The following is a 12044-nucleotide window of genomic DNA, read 5'->3' as shown; positions in this document are numbered from 1 at the left end:
CCCATAAACAAACTTTTCTCTAGATTATCAAGTTGTTTTTTGTTATTATTAACTCAAACTTGACCTAGATTTAGCTTTATATTCACTGCTTTTGTTTCAAGGTTCAAGTAGGGTTTGTGTTCCTGAAGCATTGCCTGTCTTCCACAAAGTCAGTTTAAACTGGGGGGGAAAAAAAAAAAAAAAAAAAATCCCTCTCCTTACAAACTTTTCTTATAGCCTGTCTGAAAAAATGGGGTTTTTTCCTGGAAAAAAACAAAAAACAAACAAACCAAAAAACCAAAACAAAACCAAAACCCAACACACAAAACCCCATACAAAAATGATAGCTTCCTTAAAACTATTTTTCAGGCTACTTTGACCATTTCCAGATACAAATAAAAATGTACCACATTACCCGAAATGACAGAACTAGATTTCATTCTACAAAGCTACAAATAGCAGCTATTGTAGAAAATTGTTTTTTACTTTAAAACCAATTTTCCTTTGCTTCATTTCCAAGTGACTTAAAGGTATCAGTAACAAGGATAACACGTGAGATTGGATGCATCTGCCTTTACAAAGTCATGACAGTGATAGATATAGTCGATTAGTTTGTTACCTGGGGTTTTTGTTTGCTTGGTTTTTAATTCTATTTGTATTGCGAATGTTAGCTAGCTAGTTTTTCCAGTTTGCATGCAATTTAGCTTCTCCACAGGAACTCCATGTAGCATGAAAAGACTGACCCTGGTGGTTTGAACCACAGAGCACGAGGAGTCATGTCAAAAAGACACCTGAGAGAAGCCAGTTTCTACCAATGAACGCCAAAAGCATTGCAGATGCGCAGGCTTAGGCAAGAAATCTTTTCCAGTAAAGACGTCATCCCTGACTGCAATTGCCCTGTCCGATAGGATTATAGCACAAGTCAAAATGTGCAGGAAAAGGGTTTAACGCAGCCACAGAAGTGGAGGTCACCAGGAAAGAGGGGAAGGAGAAGCACTCCTCCCACCCCCTTCAGGCTTCTTCCTCCGCAGCCACACCACCAGCCTCAAGCTTGAGCAGTAAATGCCTAGGCACACGCTTCTGAAATCAAATAATCTATAACCTGGGAACTGGGCAAAGTCAAGTACAAATCCAAATAAATTTTTAGAACATCCAAATTTTAATTTAGCTTAGACTGCTTTGGAACAGGCAAAACAAAAAAAACCCCTATGACTTAGATCTAGAAGAAAATGTATCTCATCTACCTGTAGCTACAATGCCTGTCCAAGACTAAAACATTCTTCCTAATCTTGTTCTCACCATCAGCTTACAGCATAGTTTTGCCAAGGTTCAACTTTCTGGCACTGTACTGAAAGCCTAACCACATAAGATCTTCTTGAGAACCAGCTTTAGGTTTGGCAGGGCGACCACCTGGCATCAAAGGTATGCCTATGGCCATACGCCTGAATTTTAGTCAAAAAAGCAAGACGCTGCAGGGATTTAATTACTTTTTTAAAATGTGTTCAGCAGCTAAATTCTCCTGATATTCCACGGGCATTGAGCATGCTTCAGTGCAAGGACGGACAGTGTGCAGAGGAGGTCCTTAAATCTAGGACTCAGAACCAAACCACTCAGCTCTGAACCAAACCACTAACTTGGTGCTCAAACTAGCTTTGATAGAAAGGTGGTTTTATTTGTGCAGGCTCTCCCCACGGCACAGCTACAGAGCTTTCCATACCCCAGATAAACTATTTCTCCAAGGCCCTTCACAGCATAGGGCAGATGGACTAGGCTGAGCACCTCAATTTGCACTATCCCCGTCACGGCCACATCCAGAATGACTGGTTCTGCAATTGCTGCTATGTGCCATTACAATACCAAAAAAACGAGAAAGCAGATGATCTCTTAAACTTGAGTTATTACTTCTGCTCAAACACACTAACAGCATAAGGAATGGAAAATAATCTTACCACCAGCACACAGAAGTTGCTGCAGGCAGCATGGGTGATCTGTATACGGAGTTGAGTGAGAAATATGCTGGAATAACTGAAGGAGAGGAAGAATACACTAGTGCCCCAAAAAGATCAACCTGTCCATCAGATATTAATCCACAAAACCTCCAGCTGTCCCCAGGAGTTGATACACCTTTGGCTATAAACAAAGCATGCACTACTTGGATGGGAAAGCAGTGCATTTTTTTTGTGGATGAAATTCCACAAAGAATCCCTGCTCCGATGGTACAAACAGACAGTGCCTGCTGCCTGGGTCTAAAGAGCCAAAGCACAGTTTGAAGTGCCCCATTTCCCCTTATGCTAGATTTTGTCATTTTTTGCTGTGTTTAAGGTAAAACGCAAGTTAATAACTCCTTTCAGCACAAGTCGGTAGAGTTAAGTATGAGAAAGCACCAGCATGATGATTGGTCACACAGGCTCAGCACACCATCCTTGTTCTTATGCGGCACGATAGGGACGTTCCTTACACAAGCACCGTCCTCGGGGCGGTACTCACTGAATCGAGGGGTAATTATTTAACCACGATCCAATCTGCTTTGCATTCCCGTTAAAGAAAATCCTATGCAAAAGGTAAGAGCTTGGCTGCAAGTCCTTGGCTGAAATATCCTCTTACCAGTGCTCTGCTGCTTGCCAGGTCATCGGTCTTTGCCCTTGAGAAGCTTGCAGCAGACAGACCATGCTAAATCCAAAGAAATTTGTCATTAAAGGAAAAAAAAACTTTAAGCCTAACAGTAGGAAGTGCTCTCCTTGCTTCATTACTCTTGTCAAACTATACTGTACAGTCAATTACAATTAATAAAAGTATTCTTAGGAAGCTTAATGACAGCTTTGGAGCCATGGTTTCTCTGCTTCAGGTAGACTGGAATGAGGAAAACAGCAGGGAAGAAAATTTCTCTTGCTGTAATTTCACCCCTCACAAACTCATACAGGACCCCCATGGGAAACTGCCCCACTCCAGACAGCAATTTAAGTGGTACGGATCTACCCAGGAACATCACCTTCTCTTTCTGCCTGCCCGTGGGAAACACCTTTACTACCAGCACCTGAGGTGATAACCACAGAAAAGCACGATCCTGTTTCGCATTAGCTACTTAAAGGCATTTGAGGTGTACTTTCTGAAAGGAGTGAACAGACAAAGCTCCAAGAAGAACATCTGAAAAAAAAAACCCAAAAAAACCACTCATGCTGTCACCACTCGACAAAGACAGAGATGTGCAATAAAATGGCCCACTGCTTCACTTCATTTTGTACATACGACTTTATAGAACTCCTGTGACTTAAAGCAGTGGCTCCCAGACAGGATGCTGAATAGTCTAGGTAAGTATCTTTTAGCACGTTTCTATTTTGACAAAATCATAGTCAGATCCAAAATTCTTCTGGTGGACAGCTGGCATCAAGTAAATGATTTACTGACTTAGAATTCATGTTTCTTTTTTCTTTTTAGGGATAAATGATCACACAGAACCAGACTATGAATCTAAATAGGGGTACTTTCTTTTGGTATTTTTAAGGCACGACCAAATCCTCCTGGGGCCTGTCACAGACTGTCTATCCATCCAGCAAGGCTAAAGGCAATTCCCATGGTACTCCACCCAACCCTTGCTCTTTTCAGACATTTAAATGCATTCAGGTTTATCCACGAGAAAGCTTTTCTAATGAGCAAGTCCCATGTCTGAACCCAGCAACTAGACTACGAATAGTTTCAGACACAGGCAAACTTGCAAAATCCATCTCTAGACTACTGATGCCTCAAGCAGGAATGTTGTGGTGCATCCACACGGCAGAAACATTCAGAACTTTACAAAGAGAGCAGCCAATGTGCAAAGAGCCTGGTAGTAACACTTCCATCGGGTTTACTGAGATAGGCATCCTCTGATTGTCTCTCAACAATTAAGAAAACCTTAAAGTTGAATAACTATGAAGGAGAAGAGCAACTCCGGGCCACCTTTTAAGCTTCAGAGGTTTCAAGTAAACCACAAAGAACAAGAGATTAAGCCTCTTGAAGGTCTGGTAATTTTGTTACCTTACTTACATTATTATCATGATCAATTGCATTTCAATTTTAATTTCTGAATCCGGCGAAGAGTTACTTAATTTGTTACAAAACTATAAACACAGTAAACTGTTTGAGGTCGACAGCCACACTAAGAGATAAATGAATTCGTGACATCCCATACAAACAGTTCAGTGAAAACCCAGCATTACATATTAGCACCTGATGGGCCTTTTAAAGACACAGTCAGGTCTGAAAATTCAATCAGAAAACTTGACTGTTGTAGCTTTAAGTTTCCTAAAAAAACAAAAACCGCACTGAAAGCAAATCTCAGTTTAACACACACACGTGCACTACTTCACTGAGTTCCCAGAGAACACAGTAACAAGAGCAGTCAAAGGGATGTGTCCTACAAGTCTAGATGAACTATGTTTTGGGTACTGTCGGGAACCACCATGTCTAAAACCATCACTTTGACACCTTGTCTCATCTTAGATTGCTGTCTCCAAATTTAAATCTGTTAAAACCCCCACAGCAAACCTAATCATACGTTAAGGAAACAACCACTGCTTGTAACACAGTCTCAAGAGAAAAAGCAGAAAGACAGGAATTAACACCAGAAGTTTCCAAAGAAAGGTAGTTTTGTTTGTTTAAGACTTACTTTGAAGATGTCATCTTGTGCCTGCCAACTGTTGGCAGTCATCAACAAGAATAAATTCTTGCTGTTAACAGAAGTAACTGAACAGATAACTTAAGATGTTACTACACTTATCTCCTGGATTTTAACCACCACATCGTGCAATAAAAATGGTGACAGAAAGAAAACATGATTAACTGATGGCCAATCTAGAGAAACGTGTCACTAGCTAATGGCTTCACCTACAAATCAAGTCACTGCCCATTTAAATAATTTCTAGTAGCCTCCTGAAAGAACTCAAAAATCTGCTACAGCTGAGAAGCTCCCTTTTTTGCCTTCCTCTTTCCCATCAACTTGCCTCATCTCATGACAGATTTGTCCCTAGACTTCTACATCAAAGCTCAAGTTGTACCCTGCTCATTTTTCCACTTGGTATTAAGACAATTTAAACAACACAGATGGATGAAAAACACTCACCTAGGCACATGATCTCTTTTTGCTAGTAGCACAGTAGCATTTCCTTTGGCTGCGCTGCTCACACCTACGCAGAACACCGCAGTAAACGTAATTTTCCAGACCTGTTCTTTTGACCAGATGCGCCTTTATTTTCTTCTTAAGCCATACAAGGTAACAGGAGACCGTCACCTCTCTCTTCCACACACTGCCTGAAAACCAGTACTTTGCCACAATGCCTACAAGGACTTTGGCATCAGTACGAAGACCAGAATTGCCCAGGTGAACGCCACTCCTCCCTGCCTCTGGAACCACTAAACACAGCAGAGTCCACGGCTGGTGACCGGCCTCCTGGGTTCTGTAATAAATATCTGTATTAATGCATGGAAGGGACACTCTAAAAAAAGTGTACACTAAGTAAAAATAAGCTGCGACTTTCATTTTAGAAGCCAAAGCAAACAAGATTAGTACTCCATAAAGAAAATAACTGAGTTATTTACCACTTTGGAGTTCTACCAAGTATTTGATACAACCAAGCTAAAGCTGAGGATTTTAGTATATTTTCATTACGACTTGTTTTGGAGTAATTGGGTCTCAAGACAGCACTGTTTTTCACAGAAAAAAAATGCAATCTCCAATACCTTTTCTCTACTTCTGGAGTAACACTTCTTAATCATACCATTTCACAACGGTGACCTTAGCGAAAAAAAAGAAGAAACAAGTGTTTTGATAACAAGTTCTCTGTGCTTAGTGTTTCATAATAATTTTATGCTTGCAGAGATGCCCATGTCATTCCGGACAGAGTGTATTTCAAAATGGAAACCTATTAGGAAGGAATTTAAAGAATCACGCTCCCCAAATGAAGGAAGGACAGCTGATACAGAAGCGGAGAGCGCGCTACGCTGTCGCTGCAGCCTTCCTTACTCCTTTAGTTTGTAAAATGGCACTGTCATTACATTTGAAGTCAACTGAAGCACTCCATATATGAGGAGCCATAAGTTGCAATGAAGACTGATGAGGAAGAATCTTTTCCTAGGGGAAAATAAATCAAAACAAACCCCCTAAAGAGTCTGTATGTGGCTGTCAGGAGGAACATCAGGAAGGAGGAATAAATCACTACGAATCTCGTGCTTTTAATTCAGGAAAACATCAGAGCTCTTGCAATTCCCACAAACTAAACAAGGAATCACACAGTTACTGTGGAAAAGGGGGAAGAGTCACGCCAATTCTGTTCAGAGAAGGAAGTAAGGGGAACACCATGCCAAAACGCAAGAGGAATTTCATTTGACAAAGGAGAATCTACATTTCAATTTAGCCTTTGAACCACGGCAGGACATGCCAAGGGACATTTTTCATTCCGTGTTTGTTCTTTACCTGGAAATAAGAAACTAAGCTTTTCCCCTGCTCCTCACTAGAGCGATCTTAGTACTGTGTTGGAAGGCCAGTTCACTGTTTGCATTAGCTCACCGCTAAATCACAGTGGCCATAATACAACCAAGTTTACCACGCTCACGGAAGGAATCCTACCAAAAACAAGTACCGTGCCGTTACATTTCAGAAATGTGGATTAAGACACCACCCGTCCAAAAGATCCTCAGTTCAAGAAGAGAGGAAATTAAAAGCTGCATGTTTAGCTCCCAGCTGAGTCTGAAAGTTGCGGAAGGTATACATACCACTTCACAAGGAAAAGGAACAGGAAGCCAGGGAAGAAAAGAGTCATTATGTTTAAATGGTAACATTTTCGTGAGGTTACACAGGCCAAATGAGCATATCCCAGAAAAATGTGAATCCAAGCCTGGGTAAAGAAACAGAAAGCAGAATAAGTGACAGTAGATAGGGAAAAAAAATGCTTTAGGAGAGCAAAGAGTATCAGATCAGAAAACATATCAAAATAATAAGAAAAATTCTAAGAGGTGGTACACAAAAATGGAGGGGTGCAATTAAATTTGATACTAGCAACTAGATAATAACAGCTGAGAAAGCAAAAATAGGTTTCTTTGTAAGAGCCTCTCCCACACAGGATGCTGGCAAAAGATAAGTTTGAGATAGACTAAGATGATCTACTGTCAGGACTGACATGTCAAAAGAAGAGAAGAAAAAAAATAAATATTGATTAACTAACAGTAAGTCACCATGTCCTCAAGATTTATGAGGGAACTGAAGAATGTAAGGGCTGAGCAGATAACAGAAATATGTAATGCTTATTAAAGTGAGCTATTCCAGCATAGGTACGAAGTGTTTGTAAAACATGCTATAGACAACAGAAAAAAGAAAAAGAAAGAAAAAAAAATCAGTGAACTTCAGTACTAGGAAAACTGGTTTAAAAGTAGCCACACGGACCCTCTGGCAGACCTGATGATAGGCATAAAGAAGCGTAAGGCAACAAATGGGGGGAGGACACAGAACAACCTTTCTTCATCTGACCTAAAGCCACTGTTAAATTTGCCCATGTAATTTAAGCATGTCAACTCAACTGTTTAAAGGAATTTTATGTAGACTTACCAGAAAGTCTATTTTGTAGTCTATAACAAAGAGTTTCAGGGAATATGAATTATAAGCAAAATATAACATTTTCAACTATATGCACACCCCCACTTTCCACAACTGAGGAGATGGAAAAAAAAAATCTCAGAGGAACAGTAAAGAAAAAAAGACAAACTGATATCTATTCTGATAGAAACAATATTGGATGAAGTTATTGGACATTAGCCACTTTTTAGGTTAATACTTTAGCTTTGCACCCGGCCGAATGGCAGAGCTGTGTCAACAGACGGGCTACTTCAGTTGACTTGTCTGTTGATGTAAGTCAGCAAAACTCAGTCTGCATGGTCTGGGGGGGAAAAAAAAAAAAAAAAAGTCTCTTCCCTGAATGACAAAAGGCCTCAGCTGACAAAATGCCACCAGTAACAAAACTAGCGACGACATGCTCTAGGGACAGCAGTTTCATCAGCAGGATGCTCTGGATTCCTACCTGCCCTATACTTGATCATAGAATGTGTTGGGTTGGAAGGGACCTTTAAAGGTCATCTAGTCCAACCCCCCTGCAGTAAACAGGGACATCTTTAACTAGATCAGATTGCTCAGAGCCTCATCACGCCTGGCCTTGAATGTCTCCAGGGATGGGGCCTCCACCACCTTCCTGGGCAACCTGTTCCAGTGTCTCACCACCCTCATTGTAAAGAACTTCTTCCTAACGTCTAATCTAAACCTGCCCTGCTCTAGTTTAAAACCATTGCCCCTGGTCCTATCGCTACATGCCCTTGCAAACAGCCCCTCCCCAGCTTTCTCGTAGTTCTGCAAGACCATCTCTTCCAGTGTGGATGCCACTGCTTTTCAGTAATGCAAGCAGCCACGCAGCGACAGGAGCTCTACAGAGCTCCAGCTGAACCAGCAGAACCTTGTTACTCTAGGCAGGACCCCAGGAAGATGATCCTGGTATCAGCATCATATCAAAGTATATGTAAAGAACAGTCAACCCAAATAATTTTGAGATTGAAAGCATACAAAAAAATACAATGTTATGCTTAAAAAGAAGTCAGAACTTCCTCCTCCCCTGAGGAATAGGAGTGCTAAATCAAGTTCCAGGTTTAATCACCACCTCCCCCAGAGCAGTGGGCAGAGATGACACAAACAATTAACGAGTGAGGAAAATAAGAGTTGCATATGACAAGTCTGAAGACACCGGTACCACTTAAATTAATATGAGGAGAAAAGCAAAAAAAAAAAAAAAAAAAAAAAGAGAGAGGGTAAAAAATTAATAGGCATTACTAGCCATCCATTCTCAAAGCAAAAAAAGAGACTTTTCATTTTACTAAATGAGCATGATATCAAGGAAACGCTTTCAAGTTTTCAGTAAAAAGGGATTAGACTTTCAATTTCCTTTGAAAGACCATGTAATGACTAGAAATCACAAGCATATTCAAACAAATACATCACGAGCTAATGAATGTGCAAAATTTATCTGCCTACTTCAGATAGCTATAACCCCTAAAACTACATACTAAGTGTTCCATGAAGACCATGTACACAGATCTTAAGTCATTATACCTAGACATAGCCTAAGAATGCTTATATGCAAGGCTGGTTTGCTTCACTAGCTAATTAATTGCTTTTCTTATCATATAGAACATTGAGAAATCACTTTGAATAAAAGCTTTATAAGATATAAGCTGCTCTGCACAGAGTGTGTGTGTATATATACACAGATGCACGTGTTCATGTATATAGAGATACATAGTTTGTACATGGATGTTTGCACATAAAACCACATACACACATATATATACACACAAATACATATATGCCCTGCCACTGTTTTAAAGGAAAAGCATCCTGACAGAACTCAAGTTCTAAACTTGTGAGGTGGCAGACAAGCAAGAGCTGCCAACAGAGCAGAAAGCTCTCGTAGTTCTGGGAAGCCAAGCCAAACCAACTTGAATGCACAGCGACAAACAGCGATCAGGTTTTTAGCTTGGATCGATGCTTCCAGTCTTAGCTTCCAGTGGGCAGATCCATGTAATGAATACACTTCTTGCTGCCTCTGCAGAAAGACAAGCTTGGAAAGGCATTCCTTTGAGTTTCAACAATTCCCTCTGGACTGCCACAGGCAGCAACAGGCGTACCTGCACTGCAGGACACAGGCAGCTCCTGTGGGCCAAGCGCGCAGGAAGCCCCCAAACAAGGGCAAACGACGGGTCTCTGGAACAAGAGGAAATTATTTTGCCACAGCACACCTGGGTAGTAAACCACTAAATGCATTCTTACCCTCTCAACAGGCAGACAGGTCAACAGGAGGCAGAGCCCACCATACCTTTGGCTGCTCCAAGATCTGTGGTTTCAGAGCCTCACACACATCCGCATAAGGGCAAACTGAGGGGAGATACTCCATGGCAGCTTAAAACAAGCTAAATCACGGCTACTAGAGAGCAACCGCGTCCCGTATGCCAGCTCACATGTTAATTCAGTGAGCTGACTCAAGTTGCTAAATCAGTCACAAACTAACCTTACAAGCACGTTAAATAAACAAACACATAAATAAACCACATCCAAACACTTTTCAGCCATTTCTGGTTCCTGGCCCTGGCTCACTGCGGGATCCTGAGAGCCATTAGAAGAGTGAGTTTGCAATGACGGTAGGTGGGAAGACAAGAAAAGAATCACAGTAACTGTGAGCGTTTGGTGTTACCTGCCATAGAAACCTGCGCTGCATTGCACTGACTTGAGAGAGTTCTGCCAGTTTCAGTGGATCCACGCTGCTGTTCTCCCACTTCACTTTTATTGCTACTGAACCTATTTCTTTTGGTCAACAAGAGTAACGGCAAATTGGGAAGAATGCAGAAGAAAAGATACTCTACAGAGTATTTTACTTCTAAGGCTCATCTATGTGTCAAAAAGGCAGGTAATTGAAGGTCTGGCATGGAGCAAATGACCGCCTAGAGCCTATGGAGAAAACAGTATGATGGATTTCTGGTACGCTGCAAGCACAACATGAACAGGTTACCTGTGAGTTCATTCTCTGACTTGGCCTCAAGCAAAGTATGAACAGTCGTAAAAACCACTCTAAGCAGCAGATTCAGGGCAGCAGCTAAAGGCAGAGGGGCTGTGTCAAGCAGCTGGACTCGGTGACCTTTTCTACTAGCACAGCTGGAAAAAGACACTTTGTCAATAGCCTTTAGACTACTGTTCTCCTGCTTTCTCTATTTAGGTTAAAACTCCTTGTGGCATTGACTAGTTCACCAATGGCAGCATGTAACATAACCCAATAATGTTAGAAGACAAACAGCAAGGGCCCGGGTAAACTGATACATTTGCACCTGCAATTTTATTAGAGGACATCAGCCTCTTGAACTGGACATGTTCTAGAAGCAAACACAAAATTTACCAACTGTTTTTTTTGTTTTGTTTTGTTTTTTAAGATAAAAGCTTCTCTTCCATCTAGAATAGCTACATACATACCCAGTTCAAAAAGAAACCCCAACAATAAATTGCTAATAGCATGAAGAAAAATAGCAACTCATAACAGAAGTGTTTAGACAGATCATCTTCCCCATTCCTTCCCACCCTCTCAGTTGCATTGAAAGACATATCTTTATGTGGACTCAGGAGCACACTATTTGAAGCCTAAGTCTCTGAACCTTACAAATTCCCAACATGAAGATATGGTCTATAGCACAACGTTTTGAAATCAACTCATTCTTAAATATTTACAGATGCCTAGAGATAAAGACCAAATACACAAACCCACGCAATATTATTCTCCCAATAGCCACCACATATTCTAATCCAGCATTTCTAGTTTTTAATACATATCTTCCTTTACATGAATAATTATAAATCAAAATACAGACTCAGAAAGTCAAAATGGACAACTCATTAGCGTTTAACAATCTTTAGAAGATATTTTCCTGATGAACAAATTGTATTTACAACTACGAACCCAATGGGAGCTACACCTTTCCCTGTACTTCCTATAACTTGTCATTAGACTTCATTTAGACAGCCTGTCAAATGGCTTTTCTCATACATACAGAAAACAACCCTTTTGTTATCTACTACTGCAAGTATAGTATATATATAGTATATATATAGTATAGTATACTATACTTGCAGTAGTAGATGACAAAAGAGATCTGGAGATATCCTCTTGTCACATTAGAACTATGTTTTCTGTGATTTAAAAGGCTCATTTTCGTGTGCAGCTAATGCAGAACATTTTCCTTCTTTTTTAAAAATATTTTTCATCTCTGTTAACTCTACTTTCTTCTTTTTTCCCTTTATTAGCCCATATGGTATATTTTTCTAACATCTGATCAATACCTCTTCTTTTCCGTTATTCCCTATTTCTTCTTTCTCTCTAGTTCTTTTCCTTACGCGCATCTCCCTTTTCAAGTATTTTCACAATGACAAAAGTCGACTCTAATACCACACAGCTTTTGAAACTGGGAATACCGTTTGAAACTTCAGCTCCAGAAAGTGATAAGCCTGAATATTT

At 40.5% G+C, this 12044-nt stretch overlaps 1 protein-coding gene across 4 annotated transcripts in view; it reads right to left on the bottom strand.

The window, feature by feature from the left end:
- Positions 1-12044, bottom strand: part of DUSP16 (dual specificity phosphatase 16) — a 69196-nt gene that overhangs the window by 47364 nt on the left and 9788 nt on the right. The window contains exon 1 of one of the 4 annotated variants that reach the window (XM_074589922.1): positions 5078-5342. The exons of the other annotated variants lie outside the window; for them this stretch is intronic. The gene's annotated coding sequence lies outside the window, so the exon portion shown is untranslated. Of the gene's footprint in view, positions 1-5077; positions 5343-12044 lie in introns of those variants that run through there. 4 annotated transcript variants of the gene reach the window in all.

This window comes from Larus michahellis, chromosome 1 (assembly GCF_964199755.1).
Source record: "Larus michahellis chromosome 1, bLarMic1.1, whole genome shotgun sequence".
NCBI classification, from domain to species: domain Eukaryota; kingdom Metazoa; phylum Chordata; class Aves; order Charadriiformes; family Laridae; genus Larus; species Larus michahellis.
Note: the sequence above shows the minus strand (reverse complement) of the source record. Positions and strands in the feature narration are given on the sequence as shown.